We start from the raw sequence: 16274 nt of genomic DNA, 5'->3' as shown, positions 1-16274 counted from the left end.
GTCAGCATAGAGCCTGATGCAAGGCTTGAACTCATGAACCGTGAGATCATGACCTGAGCCGAAGTCAGACACTTAACCGACTGAGCCACTCAGGCACTCCTATTTGTTTCTTTTTTAAAAATTAATATCTAAGTTAGTTAGCATATAGTGCAATGATTTCAGGAGTAGATTCCAGTGATTCACTTACCCATTTAGCTCATCCCCCCACCCTCAACCCCTCCAGCAACCCTCAGTTTGTTCTCTGTATTTAAGAGTCTCTTATGTTTTGTCTCCCCCCCATTTTTATATTATTTTTGCTTCCCTTTCCATATGTTCATCTATTTTGTATCTTAAATTCCACATATGAGTGAAGTCATATGGTATTTGTCTTTCTCTGGCTGACTAATTTTGCTTAGCATAATACCCTCTAGTTCCATCCACGTTGTTGCAAATGGCAAGATTTCATTCTTTTTGATTGTTGAATAATATCCATTGTATGTATATACCACATCTTCTTTATCCATTCATCTGTCAATGAACATTTGGGCTCTGTCCATATTTTGGCTATTGTCTATAGCGCTGCTATAAACATTGGGGTGCATGTGCCCTTTGAAACAGAACAACTGTAACCCTTGGATAAATACCTAGTAGTGCAATTGCTGGGTCGTAGGGTAGTTCTATTTTTAACTTTTTGAGGTATCTCCATACTATTTTCTAGAGTGGTTGCACTTGTTTAGTTTTTTAATGTGCCTGTCACAAATCCACCCTCAAACTCTTCAACAGAAGAGAAAAATCGAGATTCGCTTGCATCCTATATATCAATAGTTCATTCTTTTTAATTGCTATATGTGCTTGATTGTATATTGCTTATACCACGATTTGTTTATCCATTCACCTGTTGATAGACATTTGGGTTGTTTCCAGTTTGAGACTATTATTACAAATAAAGCTGCCATGAACATTCATGTACTAGACTTTATGTGGACATATGCTTTCATTTCTTTTGGGTAAATACTTAAGAGGAGAATGGCTATACCATATGGTAGGTGTGTGTGTTTAACTTTTTCAGAAACTGCCAGTATTCATAATCTATTGCTGTGTAACCAACTACCCCAAATCTTTCTGGCTTAAAACAACATAATTTATTATCTCAGAAAGTTTGTGGGTCAGGAATCCAAGCATAGTTTAACTGAGTGCAATCAAGGTGCTGGCCAGCCCCGAGGTTTCATCTGAAGAGTTGTTGAGAAAGGAGCAGATTTTAAACTCACTCAGATGGTTATTGGAAGGGTTCAGTTTCTTGAGGACTGTTGGACCGAGGGCCTCAGTTCTTTGTTGGCTGGAGATCTCTCCCAGTTCCTTACCATATAGGCCTCTTTGATACAGTGACTAGTTTTATCAAGGCCAGCAAAGGAGAGAGTCTGTTAACAAGATAGAAATCACTATCTTTTGTAACCTAGTCATGGAAGTGACAGCCTTTCAGTGCTGTTACATTATATTGGTTAAGAGAGGGAATTATACAAAGCCAGACTGCTAGGAGGTGGGGATCATTTGGAGCCCTGTCAAAATAATGCCAAACAGTTTTCCAAAGTGGTTGTGTCATTTTACATTCCCAAAAGAAGCTCTGAGAATTCTAGTTGCTCCTGTCCTCACCAATATTTTGAGTCATCAGACTTTGTAATTTTAACTATTTTAAAGAGTGTGTAGTGGCATCTAATAGGGGTTTTAACATCCATTTCCCTACTGAACATCTTTTTATGTGCTTATTTTCTATCTCTGTGTGCATGTATTTCTCGTGTGTGTGTGTGTGTGTGTGTGTGTGTGTGTGTGAAATGTCTTCTTAAATTTTTTGCCCATTAAAAAAAATATGGACTGTTTGATTATTATCATATTTTGAGGCTGCTTTATAGATTCTGGATACAAGTCTTTATCCGATGTGGACTTCCAAATATTTTCCCTGAGTCTGTGCCTTGTCTAATTTATTCTCTTCACAACATCTTTCAAAGAAAAGACTTTTTTTTGACTGTAATGCAATTAAACTGATTAGTTTTTTTCTTATATTGATTTTGCTTTTGATGCCTTATCTGAGAGATCTTTACCCGACTCAAGCTCACAAAAATTTTCTCCTGTTTTCTTCACCTAGCTTTGTAGTTTTAGGTTTTACATTTACGTCTAGGATCCGATATGAACCAATTTCATTTTTTTTGCATTTGTGTATTTAATTGTTCCAGTGCCACTTGTTGAAATGATATCCTTTTCCCCTGAATTGTCTTGGCATCTTTTTCAAAAATCAGTTGCCCATCTGTCTGGACTCTGTATTCTCTTTCATTGAGCTGCTTGTCTGTCTTTACACCAACACACATTGCTTGATCATTGTAGCTATATCATGAGCCTTAAAATCAGGTAGTGAAAGACCTTTGTTCTCTTCAAAGTTGTTTTGGCTATTCTGGGTCCTCTGCATTTCTATATAAATTTTGGAAATAGCTCATCAATACCTACAAAACAATCTTCTGGGATTTTTATTGTGATAGTGTTAAAAAATATATATCAATTTGGGGAGATTTGCATCTTAATAATATTGAGTCTTCTGATCCATGGATAAGGCATATCTCTCCATTTGTTTCTATCTTAATTTCTCTCAGCATTGTTTTCTTGTCTTCAGTGAAAAGATCTTTCCCAGTTTTTCTCAAACTTATTCCTAAATAGTTTTTATTCTTGATGCTATTGGAAATGGTATTGTTTTTTGGAATTTCAATTTCTAATTATTCATTGTTAGTATATGGAAACATTTAATTTTTTTAATGTTTATTTATTGAGAGAGAGTATGAACGCATGTGCCCATGTGCATGAGTGGATGAGGGGCAGAGAGACAGGGAGAGAGAGAATCCCAAGAAGGCTCTGTGCTATCAGTACAGAGCCCGACACAGGGCTCAGTCTCACAAACCATGAGATGGTGACCTGATCTAATCGTGACCAAAATCAAGTCAGACACTTAACCATTTGAGCTAACCAGGCACACCCACACTTAATTTTTTTGTATGTTGATCTTACATCCTACAATTTTGTATAATTACTTCTTTTTTAAAAAAAATTAACGTTTATTTATTATTAACAGACAGAGAGACACAGAGTGTGAGCAGGGGAGGGGGCAGAGAGAGGGGGAGACACAGAATCCGAAGCAGGCTCCAGGTTCTGAGCTGTCAGCAAAGAGCCCGATGCAGGGCTGGAACTCACAAACTGTGAGATCATGACCTGAGCTGAAGTCGGTCGGCTAACCAACTGAGCCACCCAGGCGCCCCTTGTATAATTACTTCTTAGCTCTAGTAGTTTTTTTGTAGCCTCGTGAAGATTTTCTACATAGATGATCATGTTTATAAAAGAAGACAGCCTCCTCCCCGCCCCCCCCCCGCCCCAAATCTGGATGCCTTTTATCTTTTTCTTGCCTTATTAAATGGGCTAAAACTTCTAGGACAAGGTTGAACAGAAGTAGTAAAAGCAGATATCCTGAATTGTTCCTAGCTTTAGAGGGAAAGGATTCAGTTTTTTTTTTTTTTAATGTTTATTTTTGAGAGAGAGAGAGAGAGACAAAGAGTACAAGTCGGGGAGGGGCAGAGAGAGAGGGAGACACAGAATTCGAAGCAGACTCCAGTCTCGGAGCTTGTCAGCACAGACCCTACGTGGGGCTCGAACTCACAAACCATGAGATCATGACCTGAGCCGAAATTGGACACCTAACCGATTGAGTCACTCAGGTGCCCCCATTCAGTTTTTCTTTAATTTAAAAGATTATTTAATTAGAAGTACAAAGTAATAATCATAAAAGAAACTTTGTGAGGGTGAGGTGAGGTCTTCTAATAGAACACAGTATACTGAAACATAACACTGTGCTTGCTTCCTTTTCTTCTTTCTTGCTTTCTTTCTTTCTTCTTTAATAGACTTTAGTTTTCAGGGCAGTGTTAGGTCCACAGCAAAAATGAGTAAAAAGTACATAGGTCACCTCTACCTCTTGTACCCACACATGCACAGCCTTGTCCACACATTCTGCACCAGAGTGGTACATTTGTTACTGCCTTTTTATTGTCCCTATTGTTTTGCCTTTTCCAGAATGTCATAGAGTTGGAATCATATGGTAAATATCCTCCTCAGATTGGCTTCTTTCATTTAGTAATATGCATTTAAGTTTATCTGTGTCTGTTCATGGCTTGATAGCTCATTTCTTTTAGTGTTCAATAACATATCATTGTCTGAATATACCACAGTTTATTTATCCATTCACCTACTGAAGGACACATTGGTTGCTCCCAAGTTTTGAATGATAAAAAGTTGTTATAGATCCAAGTGCAAGTTTTGTGTGGACATAATTTTTCAACTCACTTGGGTAAATAAATACCAAGGAGTGCGATTGCTAGATTGTATGGTAAGTGTATATTTAGTTTTGTAAGAAACTGCCAAACTGTCTTCCAAAGTGGCTATACCATTTTGCCTTTCCACCAGGAATGAATAAGAGTTCTTATTGCCTGACATCCTTGCCAGCATTTGATGTTGTCAGTGTTTTAAATTTGGATGCCACTAGGTATGTGGTAGTATCTCATTGTTTTAAGTATTCAGTTTTCACCATTAAGTTTAATCCTAACTATAGATTTTTCTTAGATGCCCTTTATGAGATTGAGGAAATTCTCTTCTCTTTCTAGTTTGTTGAGAGTTTTTATCAGGAATGGATGTTAGATTTTGTTAAATACTTTTTTTCATCAATCGAGATGGTCATGTGATTTCTCTTTTTTAGTTTGCTAATATGATGAATTACACTCATTGATTTTCAAATGTTAAATGTTGCATTCCTGGGATAATCCCTATTTGGCAATGATGCATTATTTTATTTTTTTGTTAGATTCAGTTTGCTAAATTTTGTTAAGTATTTTTGCATCAATTTTCATAAAGGGTAGTTGTCTGTAGTTTTATTTTCTTGCAATATCTTTGTCTGGTTTTGGTATGAAGGTGATGCTGGCCTCATAGAAAGATTTGGAGAGTATTTCCTCTTCTTCAATTTTCTAGAAGAGTTTGTGTAGAATTGGTATTATTTCTTCCTTAAATGTATGGCATAATATACCAGTGAAGCCATCTGGGCCTGCAGTCATCTTTTGGGGAAGGTTTTTTCTTACAAATTAAATTTCTTTAATAGATCTATTCATATTCAGATTATGTATTTATGATTCATATGATCTGTTTCAGATTCAGATTATTTCTTTAAAAAATATTTTGCGATAAAATATTCATAACATACAATTTACCATTTTAAGCATTTAAGTATATAATTAAATGGCATTAAGCACATTCACAATGTTCTCTAACCATCATCACAATCTATGTCTATCTATGCATCTATCTTTTTTTAATCATTCTAAATAGACACTTTGTATCTATTAAATAGTAAATCCTTTTTCCCCCACCTCCTGTCATTCCCTGGTAATCTCTATTTCTCTTTATGAATTTGCCTAATCTAGGTAGCTCATACATGTGGAATTATACAATATTTGTCCTTTTGTATTTGGCTTATTCACTTAGCATATAATTTTCAAGATTTATCCATAATGCAACTTTTATCAGAATTTTATTTCTTGTTATAGCTATCTCTTCCTCTTTGAGAGAGTTTTGATAACTTCTATCTTTCAAAGAATTTGTCTCTTTTATTTAAAATTTTTAATTGATTCACATAAAGTTGTTTTTAGTATTTTCTAATTTTCTTTTAATATCTATAAAGTCTGTAGTGATGTCCCCTCTCCCATTCCTGATATTGGTAATTTGTATCTTCTCTCTCTTTTTTTCTGATATTTCTGGCAAGAAGCTTATCAATTTCATTTGTCTATATCAAAAAACAAACTTTTGCTTTCATTGATTTTTTTTGTTTTTGTATTCTCTATTTCATTTAATTAAGCTCTTACCTTTATTGTTTCTTTTCTTCTCCTTTGCATTTAATATTTTCTTCTTTCTCTTATTTCTTATGCTATGAATTGATTTATTCAAGACTTTCTTTTTTAAAAAATGTTTATTTATTTATTTTGAGAGAGAATAGAAAGCAAGCAGCAGAGGGGCAGAGAGAGGGAGCCAGAATCCCAAGCAGACTCTGCACTGTCACGCAGAGCCTGATGCGAGGCTCGAACCCATGAACTGTGAGATCATGACCTGAGCTAAAATCGAGAGTCAGATGCTTAACTGACTGAGCCACCCTGTTATCCCAAGACTTTTTTTTTTTTTAAATATGAGTATCTGGTACTACAAATTTCTCTCTGCATACTGCTTTCATTGAATCTCACAAACTTTGATGTGTTCCATTCATTTTGATTCAGCTATCTTTGGATTTCTTTTTTGAGCCATGGGTTATTTTAAAATATGTTATTTACTTTCTAAATATTTGGGGATATTCCAGCTACCTTTGCATTACTAACTTTTCATTTAATTTCACTGTGGTCAGAGAATATACTTTATTAGACTTAAATCTAGAGATTTGTTTTCTTACCAAGACTATAGCCTATATTAGCAAAATTTTGCACTAAAAATTAAGTGTATTCTTTTGTTAGTTGGAATGTTCTATAAATATCAATTAGGTCATGTTGGTTGAATGTCTTGTGCAAATCTTCTATATCTTTGCTGATTTTCCATCTACTTGTTCTGCAAATTATTAAGAGTAAGATGCTGAAATCTTTTAATTATAATTTGGATTTGTCAATTTCTCCTTACAGTTATATCCACTTTTGCTTTATGTACTTTGAAGCTCTGATGTGATGTACATTGATGTTTATGTTTGTTTTGTATGTTCTTGGTAAATTGCCTCCTATATTATTATGAAATTACCCTCTTTATCTCTGATAATATTCTGTGCTCTGAAATCTAATTTATCTGATAGCCACTCTTGATTTCTTTGTACTGGCATTAGAGTAATGTATTTTTAGGTCTGTTTTTCACCTTCTATGCCTTCTTTCAACTTTTATATTTAACTTGTTCATGTCTGTAGTCTAATGGGTTTCTTATAGGAAGCATATAGTTAATCTTGCTTTTTTATCCATGTTGACTGTCTCTGCCTTTTGGTTGGGGATGTTTATACCATTTACATTCAGAGTGATCATTGATATGTTTGGGTTTCAATATATCACCTTGATATTTGTTTTCTATTTGTTCCATCTTTCCTTTGTTCCTGTTCTCTTCTTCTATCTTTTGGATTGAGTATTTTTATTATTTAATTTATTTCCTTTGTTGGTTTATTAGCTATAGCTTTTAGTTTTCTTATTTTAGTGGTTGTTTAAGGATTTATAGCATACATCTTTAACTTATCACAGTTAACTTAAAGCCATATTATACCATTTATGTTTAGTATAAGAACTTTACAAGAGTATAATTCCATTCTCTCTTCCCTGAACTTTATGCTATTGTTCCTACATTTTACAGATGTTATAAATTTTACCCCTATGGTTACCATTTTCATATTTAAAAATTAAAGAATACTTTTAAAACAAGAAAATAAGTCTTATATTTTTTCACATATATATCATTTATGATGCTTTTTATTCCTTTGTGCAGATTTGGGATTATTCCAGACCTAGAATCTAGGACTATTCTCTTTATATATCCATGACTTCTCTTAAGACTTCTATAGTGTGTCTGTTGGTGAAAAATTCTTTCTGCTTTAGCATGTCCAAAAAAGTCCTCATTTTGCTTTTGTTTTTGCAGTATATCTTCACTACGTACAGAGTTCTAACTGGACAATTTTTTTTCTTTTAGTACTTAAATATGTTGCTCCACTGTCTTCTGGCTTGCTTTGTTTCCAACAAGAAGTTGCTAATACTTGCATCTAAATGCAATTTATCTCTGATTTTAAGCAATTTGATTATGATGTGCATTTGTGTAGTTTTATGTTTCTTGGGATTTACCGACTTCCTTAGATCTATGGATTTATAATTTTCATCAAATTTGGGGGAATTAGGGTGATTACTTTTTCACATATTTTTTTCTGTCTCTTACCCCCACCCCACCCTGCTATCGTCTCCTTGTCAAGTGTGAATTGCATATATAATAGGCTCTTCAAGTTGTCCTGCAGTTCACTGATGCTATATTCAGGGTTTTTTGTTTTGTTTTTCTGCTTTTTTTCCCCTCTATATTTTATTTGGATAGTTTTTTTTTTTTTGTTATGTTCTCAAACTCTTCTTCTTTTCCTTTTATTTTCTTAAAATTTATTTATTGTAATTTTTTCAACATTTTATTTATTTTTGAGAGGCAGAGATAGAGCACGAGTGGGGGAGGGACAGGGAGAGAGAGAAACACAGAATCCAAAGCAGGCTTCAGGCTCTGAGTTGTCAGCACAGAGCCTGATGCAGGGCTTGAATTCATGAACCATGAGATCATGACCTGAGCCAAAGTCAGATGCTTAACTGACTGAGACACCCAGGCGCCCCTCTTTTTTTAAATTTAATTTATTTTTTTTTATTTTTGAGAGAGAAAGGATGAATGGGGGAGATGCAGAGAGAGAAGAGAACAGAGGATCTGAAGTGGGCTCTGCACTGAGCAGCAAACCTGATGCAAGGCTCAAATTCATGAACTGTGAGATCATGACCTGCTGAAGTCGAACATTCAACTGACTGAGCCACCTAGATATTTGTCTTCTTCTTTTTCAGTGTCTAATATACTAATTCATATTTTGGAATTCATCTAATTCATCTTTTGAATTTTGACTGGTTCTCTTCTCTGTCTCTGATATCTCTACTTAGCATGTTACATCTTTCCTCTATCTTGTTGAACATATGGAATATGGCTATAATAACTATTGTCTACTTCTGTCGTCATAGTAATTTCTGGGTTTCTTTATATTGATTTTTCTCTTCATTATGGGTTATATTTTCTTGTATATTTGATAAATTTTTAGATGCTTCCAGACATTGTGAATTGTACCTTATTGGATAATGGATGTTTTTCTATTTGTGTTAATATTCTATTCTATTCTATTCTATTATTTATTTATTTATTTTTAATATTTATTTTTGAGAGAGAGACAGAGCACGAGTGGGGGAGAGTCAGAGAGAGAGGGAGGCACAGAATCCAAAGCAGGCTCCAGGCTCTGAGCTGTCAGCACAGAGCCTAACGTGGAGCTTGAACTCAAAGACTGTAAGATCATGACCTGAGCCAAAGTCGGATGCTTAACCAACTGAGCCACTCATGTGTCCCTATTTGCATTAATATTCTTAAACTTTATTCTTAGATGCACTTAAGTTACTTGGAAACATTTTGATTTTTTTGAGGTTTGCTTTAAACTTTGCTAGGCTGCACCAGAACAACCTTTGCCCCACTACTAAAGCAATACCCTTTTGAGTACTCTACCCAATTCCCCATGAATCATGAGGTGTTCTACTCTGGCTGATGACAATATGAACTATTCCCAGCCCTAAGTAAGTTCCAGAGTTGTTCTCTGCTCTTTTGGGTCAGTCCTTCCCTAGCCTCATGTCACTTCCTCATATGCATACATTTATCAGTACTCAGCTGAAGACTCTGGGGGTCTTTGAAGATCTCCAAAGCTCTGTACCTCCTGCAGCTCTCTCTTCTCCAGTATCTTCCCAGTGAACTCAGCTGCTTTGACCATGATAGGCTTCCAGCTCTGTCTCTTCAACTCAGAGAGACCAATAGGTCCAACCTAGGTTCCTCCTCCCTGTGCTGAGACCTGGAAACTCTCTGCAGGTAGTACTCTGGGCCAACCTGAGGGCTCACTTCTTTTGTTTCCCCTCTCTCAGTTATCACCCCCAATGTTGCCTAATGTCTAACGTCTGAAAGTCAGTTTCATATATTTTTTCAGAGTTTTAGTTGTTGCAGAAGAATGGAGAAATCTTGTTCCTGTTATACTATCATCAACTAAAACATACATACAGTAATCTTGTTTGATGGATGAATTTATTTTTGAGTTTTCATTTATTATTTTTAAGATTTCTTCTGCTCATTGCATTGTTTCTCTTCCAGGTTTCCTTTTTCCTTCTGCTTCTGCTTGTCTTCTTGGTAGAGCTTTTCCTCATATGTTGAGTGATCCTTGCTTTCTTGCAATAATATTATGAAGGAGGTCCTAAGCTTCTGACTGACAGGGCTTGCCAAATATTGGGATTCACAATGGGTGACCTGGTTGAGCTATTTTATTGGGGAAGTCCCAACTGTCAATATCTGGAGAGCTTATCTTTTTTTTTCTGCTCAGAGACCCCAGAGGGAGGAAAAAGTCTCCATTCCCCTGCATTTGTTGTATCATCTTGGATGTCAGTGTTTCTGGAGCAGAGGGAAGTAAGGAAACTGAGAGGTCTCAGACTTCAATATGTAGACTCTGTCTAAACCTCCCCATTTTAGTTTTGGTACCCTCCCTTCTTGGTGCCTGGTGTTCCTGAGTCTAGAGTCTCCATGGTTCAGCTTCTTGGAGAAGAAAGCTCTGATCTTCTGGAAAGGGAAGGTGATGGTGACTTGAATGCACAGGATGAAGGAGGGGATCCTGGGAAGTCTCCCTACTTCTTGTATAGATTTTCAACCAATCTTCCTCATCTGAGTCTCACTCAATCCCTTCATTGAGAGTTAGCTGATGCTTACAAGTCCTGAGTCCTCTTCAGTTTCAGGATTTTCCTAGAGATTAATGTAGGCTTCACCTTTCTTGGGTCTATTAACAGTTACCACTCATCCAGCTATCTCCCAGCTTCTGATTTTGTGGATGCAAAATCACCCCCAAATTTCTGAGGATACTAACTAGATTTGTCAAGTTGTCTCCATTTCCTGGGTTATCTCTATTTTTCTATGGGGTCAGCTATTCTGTTCAGTATTCTTGATATTTTTCTTTCAGATGACCAGTTTTCCCATGGGCCTGGTTATCCTTGGTCTTCTGTTCATATTTTAGGATGAAGGACCATACTTACACTGGTATGTTGTGTCTCTTCCATAGTCCATACTCTTGAGTTAATGACAGGCTTGAATGGAGGAAACATGTGTAGGGATAGACCTGTGCATCTGTAGACATTGTTTTAGGGTTCAAAAATAGCATTTTGTTGCTCTTGGCATCATCTCTGGATATTAGAATAGGACGGAACCAATACCTACACTAAACAGCTTGGATCTCCTTGGTCAAATGTCTTTAGGAAGAGCCTTCTGCTTTGTTAGTTTGTCAGTTTGCCTAAGGGATAAAGATCTGATTATCAGTCTCTCTCTGTGGAGTGGGGAAGGGTTCGGGGAAGGGACTGACTGACACAACTGTTTTTGTTAACAAACCTTTAATTAAACATCCTGTTTGATTTCTTTTTTTCACTTTTTGGTTGTGATCCCACAGCCTCTACATGTTCTGTTGGGAGGATTGGCCACTGCTATGAGCCCACCACAGTGTTCTCTGAGCATCCATGCTTGGCCCTGTCCCATTGGCTATCTATGCCCTGTATCCATTTTAATGTCTTGTTTACCTATTACCCCTTCTTCAACCCCCCTTCCTGTTTTGGGAGATTATTTCATTTTGTACCTCTTTATTGGGATTTGGAAGAAAAAAGAAAAATCCATGCGCAAAATCCACCATCTTAAATCAGAAGTCTGTTTTCCCCTAGTTTTATGAGTCCTTAAGCTTCCACAGAATAAACACATAATTGCTTTTTCCTTACCCCAGGAAAATGTCTAAGTTGGAGTCAATGAACCTTCCAAGTTCTTGAGCCAACCAGTGCAGTGTGTCTGTGATGCTCGGACTTTATGTCCACCGATTTATGGGGGGGGGGGGGAAGCATCGTCATCTGGGATGGATCTGAAGCCAGACTTGCTGTAACAAGATATGTAACTCTCAAGGATTACAGAATACTGAATTGTTGCAGTGTAGACCCCATAAGGAAACTGAAGCTGCATCTGGGAATCAAACTGAAGTAGAGCCTGAGCAGATTGGTCCTTAGGTGATTCTATCCCACAAATAATACATTATCTGAGGCCCTGTGCTGGAGGGGGATTGCTGCAATAGCTAAGGGACCTGTTGCTCAGGTGTAAGCACTTCCAACCCATCATCCTGGTGCTATGGTTGCACTGATGCCAGAGTCCCCACAGGTGAGGTATTACACAACAGGGGGATGGCTCCCAGAGGAAATGAAAGATCTGCAAGAAAACTCCTTTAATTACTGAAGAAAAAATAGCTACCATGCTGAATATAAAAAGTCTTCTCCTCCTCTGCCCATCAACTAGGAGAGAATATGGATACTCACTTTGCTTCTCCCAGGTCATCTCCTGTTCTCATATAATATGTTCAGATATAAGTAAGAGTAATTCCTCAAACCACCCTCCAATTAAAAAAAAAAATTCATTCCCTGAGTATCTCTGAACCTCCACAGATTTAAGGATGGATACGCATTAAAATGTCACAGTCTCCTGAACTTTGTGCTTTTAAATTTCCTGTTTCACAACTACTGAGATATAATTTCAAGTGCAAAAATATCTGTCAGGGAGGATATTAAACAACTCCACACCTTCAGCTGTTCTGTCTTCAGCTATTTACAGATATGTTTCAAAAACATACCATTTAAATATGAACAGCAACTTCCTGTTAAACTTTGGATGTAGCAACCAGCAAGAAATATGGCCCCCGGTGGTGAGGGAGGAAAAAATAGTTTCTGTATACAAAGCCCTAACATAATAAACAAGCAGAAGCACTTCCTGATAAATAGCGCCAAGCAAACATTCATATCCTTGCCTCTGCTGTATTCAAAATATTTTTACTAGACCAAGTGCAAAGTATTATTATCATTAATATTAAGTTTATCCTTTTTGGAACTGATCCAGGCTCCAGTTCTACCAGAAGGTCTGGTAGGAGCCAAGGGTATGGACGTTTATCATGGCAGTTACTTCAGTTTTAATTCTCTTCATATAAATGTTGCAAAGCTGTGGATGGATATTAACATTACTGTGCTTGATGAAACCCACGCCCAACAGCCCTGCAGCAACCACCCCACAAAATCATCAAAACGGAAATTCCAGGGCAGTAAACAGGCAGAGCGCAGATCCAGTGACAGTCTCTGAAGGCAGCACCAGGAAGAAAGGCAAGGACAATGGCAAAGACATCTAGGTCCCCACAGGTTCCCTCTAGCCACCACACCAGGAACCCAGCTTGGGCAGAGACACTGGCACCCAGGACACCCAGGACCTTAAAGAAATCACTCATTTGTGTTCTCATTCGCCCAAGCGAAATGCAAACCTGGCTGTTCTCTTTAAACCCAAAACAGAACACTTTTTGTTGATATGTGACATATATCCAGAAAAGTGTACACATCATACACGCACAGTCTGATGAACGTTCACAAACTGAATCCAACCCTATAAATAGCATCCAGACTGAGATGCAGAATATTAGCAGCCCCCAAGAAGGCTCGTGTATTCCTTGTGTCCCCTTACAGTCAAGATCTGCCCCGGCTCCAGGGATGACCACTCTCTGGGCATCCTCTTTTTTACATATATTCCTGCACAGGAAACTGGAGCTCCGGAAATTAGATGAAGTAAATTAAGTGCAACTTTGTGCCTATGTATTAGAATTGAGGACGCAATGCCATACACGACTAGCAGAGATGTCCCCACTGATGTCTTTCAGCATTCCCCCAGGATGGGTGAAAGCTTTGTGGTGGGAGAAGGAGAGGAGTGAGAGGGGATGGGTAACCACTGCTCACATGGAGAGGTGTGGGAGAGGCAGAATTTCACACAATGTCAAGTCCCTGAGGGAAAATAAGTCTTGGTCAGATGGGCCTGGTAGGGTGAGGGGACACCAGGTAGAGGTGGCAGCCTCAGAGTTTCATGTCTCAGTCTGCCCCCGGCCACCTGGCTCACCAAGCAGCTGGACAGCAATTGTGAATGTCTTGCTTTGACACCACCATCACCACCCCTATGAGCTCTATGGCCCATTGCCCTGCTGACCTCAGACCGTGAGCAACTTCCTAGACAGGTTGCAGTCCTGTCCTCTAGAAGCTCAGAACCAAGTTCGGAAGACAAATGGGCAATGGGGTCAACACCACCCAGTGCAGGGTGGGGCGTATGTGATGGGCAGGCAAGAAGCCCACAGCAAGGGCTTCTTCATGTGTATTACTATAACTATTCAACACATGTTTCCTGAGTGAACCAATACATGAATGAATGAATGAATGAATTCATAAAGCACCTCCCATCTTCCCTGAACTGGGAGCAAGCCTGATAGCCGGCTGGGTTGACCTGCAAAAGAGTGGCCAATCCAAGGACCAGAAAGCCTGAGTGACCATGGGGCCAGCTGAACTACAGATAGTGCTCAAGGAAGAGCTTTGGTCAAGATGAGGCTCCCGGACCTACCTGGGATTTCAGCTACCGGAGGATCCAATTAACACTGGTTTTGGGCAATAAATACATTATGTTACTTCACACACACACACAAACAAGAACTGAAGAGGCAGGTGGTTCCCAGGTGTGTTCAGTGCCCAGCAAGGTCACTGAGGGCCTCTCCTCCATTCTCCTACTCTGTCCCCTCAACTGTTGGTGCTATTCATCATATCATCAAATCCTCAGCAGCTTTTTTTCAGGGAAGGAAAAGCAAATGTCGCCCTATTTCTTATTGGCCAAATATGGTCACCTGACCTACAGGGAGGTTGAGAAAGGGAGGATCTGACTGCTTTCAGAGCCATTCTCCCTAATCTTTGGGGCTGAAAGGGACATGATCAGACTCTGCTGGCACATCTGAGAGCCTCTGTGCACTGTCTCAGTGCTTCCAAGAGCCAGTGTGGTTCACTCAGTGAAGAACACAGGAGCCCAGTGTCCAGGACTGCTGTGCATCCTTGAGCAGGTCTCTTGAGATCTTGACCTTCTCTTCGTTCCAATGGTGCAGCTGGACAGCAGAACCAGTAAATCCTTCCCAGTCATGAAAGTCATGGCTCCATAATTTCTGTTCCCTCTGCCCAGATGAGATGCCCCAGTGGAACTCTGTTAGCTTGTTCCAAAAATGAAAAGGTTGTGAAAAAACTAGGAACATAGCTCATGTGTCAGAGGTGGCATTGCTGCCTGTTCTGAAAATTATGTTACTTATCTATAACACATGAAGAAAATCTAACACAAAGATCATCATTCTGTGGGTTGTGTCCCCAAAAAAGATATATGTTGAAGTCCTAACCTCCAGTACCTATGAACACGACCTTATTTGGAAATAGGGTCTTTGCAGATGTGATCAAGATGAGGGCATACTGAATTGGTGTGGCGGGGGCGGGGGTGGTTATCCAACATGACTGGTGTCCTTATAAGAAGAGGAGAAGACAGGCACATTCAGGGGGAAGGCCAAGAGACAGCAGAGGTAGGGAAGCTGGAGCCACCAGAAGCTGGAAGAAGGAAGGAGGGATTCTCCCCAGTGTCTTCAGAGGGAACATAACCCTGCAGACACCTTGCTTTTGGACTTCTAGCCTCCAGGAGTATGAGACAACAAATTTCTGTTGTTTTAAGCCACCCAGTTTAAGCCACCCAGTTTGTGGTACTTTGTTACAGCAGCACTCAGAAACTAACATATAGGGGCGCCTGGGGGCTCAGTCTGTTGAGCATCCGACTTCGGCTCAGGTCACGATCGCGCAGTTCATGAGTTTGAGACCCACGTCAGGCTCTGTGCTGACAGCTCTGAGCCTGGAGCCTATTTCAGATTCTGTGTCTCCCTCTCTCTGCCCCTCCCCTGTTCATTCTCTCTCTCTCTCTCTCTCTCTCTCTCTCTCTGTCTCTCAAGAATAAAGAAGCATTAAAAAAAAGAGAGAGAGAGAAACCAACACAGATAATAATATTTAGATATCCAGACCTTAGCAGGACAATGCGTTGTCTGTGTTCTCCTCCATATTCCAGGAAACAGGTAGGAGAACAATGCAGTGGAATTTGTCTTTACCCCAGGCCAATGTCGCCAGAAACCCTCAGGAAGAGGCAGTAAGGTGTAGGAGCTAAGAGCCTGGACGCTGGAGCTTGAATTCAAACCCCTTCTCTGCTCTGTCCTGGCTATGTGACCTTGGGTAAGTCACTTAATCTCTCCTGTGCCTCAATAGCCCCATCTATAGGTAGAAAATAAAACTGGGTTGTAATGAGGAGTAAATGAGTTAACATGTGCAAAATGTCTAGGACAGTATCTGGCACACAGTAGGTTCTTGCTAAGAACAAAGGTTGTCATGTCCTAGATGTCTTGTCTGTCCCCTTGTTTACAGCATAGCTACAGTGGGTCACTTAGTGGACTGCTTTAAAGTGAAAATGGGTGGACACATAGCTGGCAAGATCAAGGCCATATCTGGAGTCATAAAAAGATCAGG

Source organism: Panthera uncia (genome assembly GCF_023721935.1).
Source record: "Panthera uncia isolate 11264 chromosome B3 unlocalized genomic scaffold, Puncia_PCG_1.0 HiC_scaffold_1, whole genome shotgun sequence".
Taxonomy (NCBI): domain Eukaryota; kingdom Metazoa; phylum Chordata; class Mammalia; order Carnivora; family Felidae; genus Panthera; species Panthera uncia.
Note: the sequence above shows the minus strand (reverse complement) of the source record.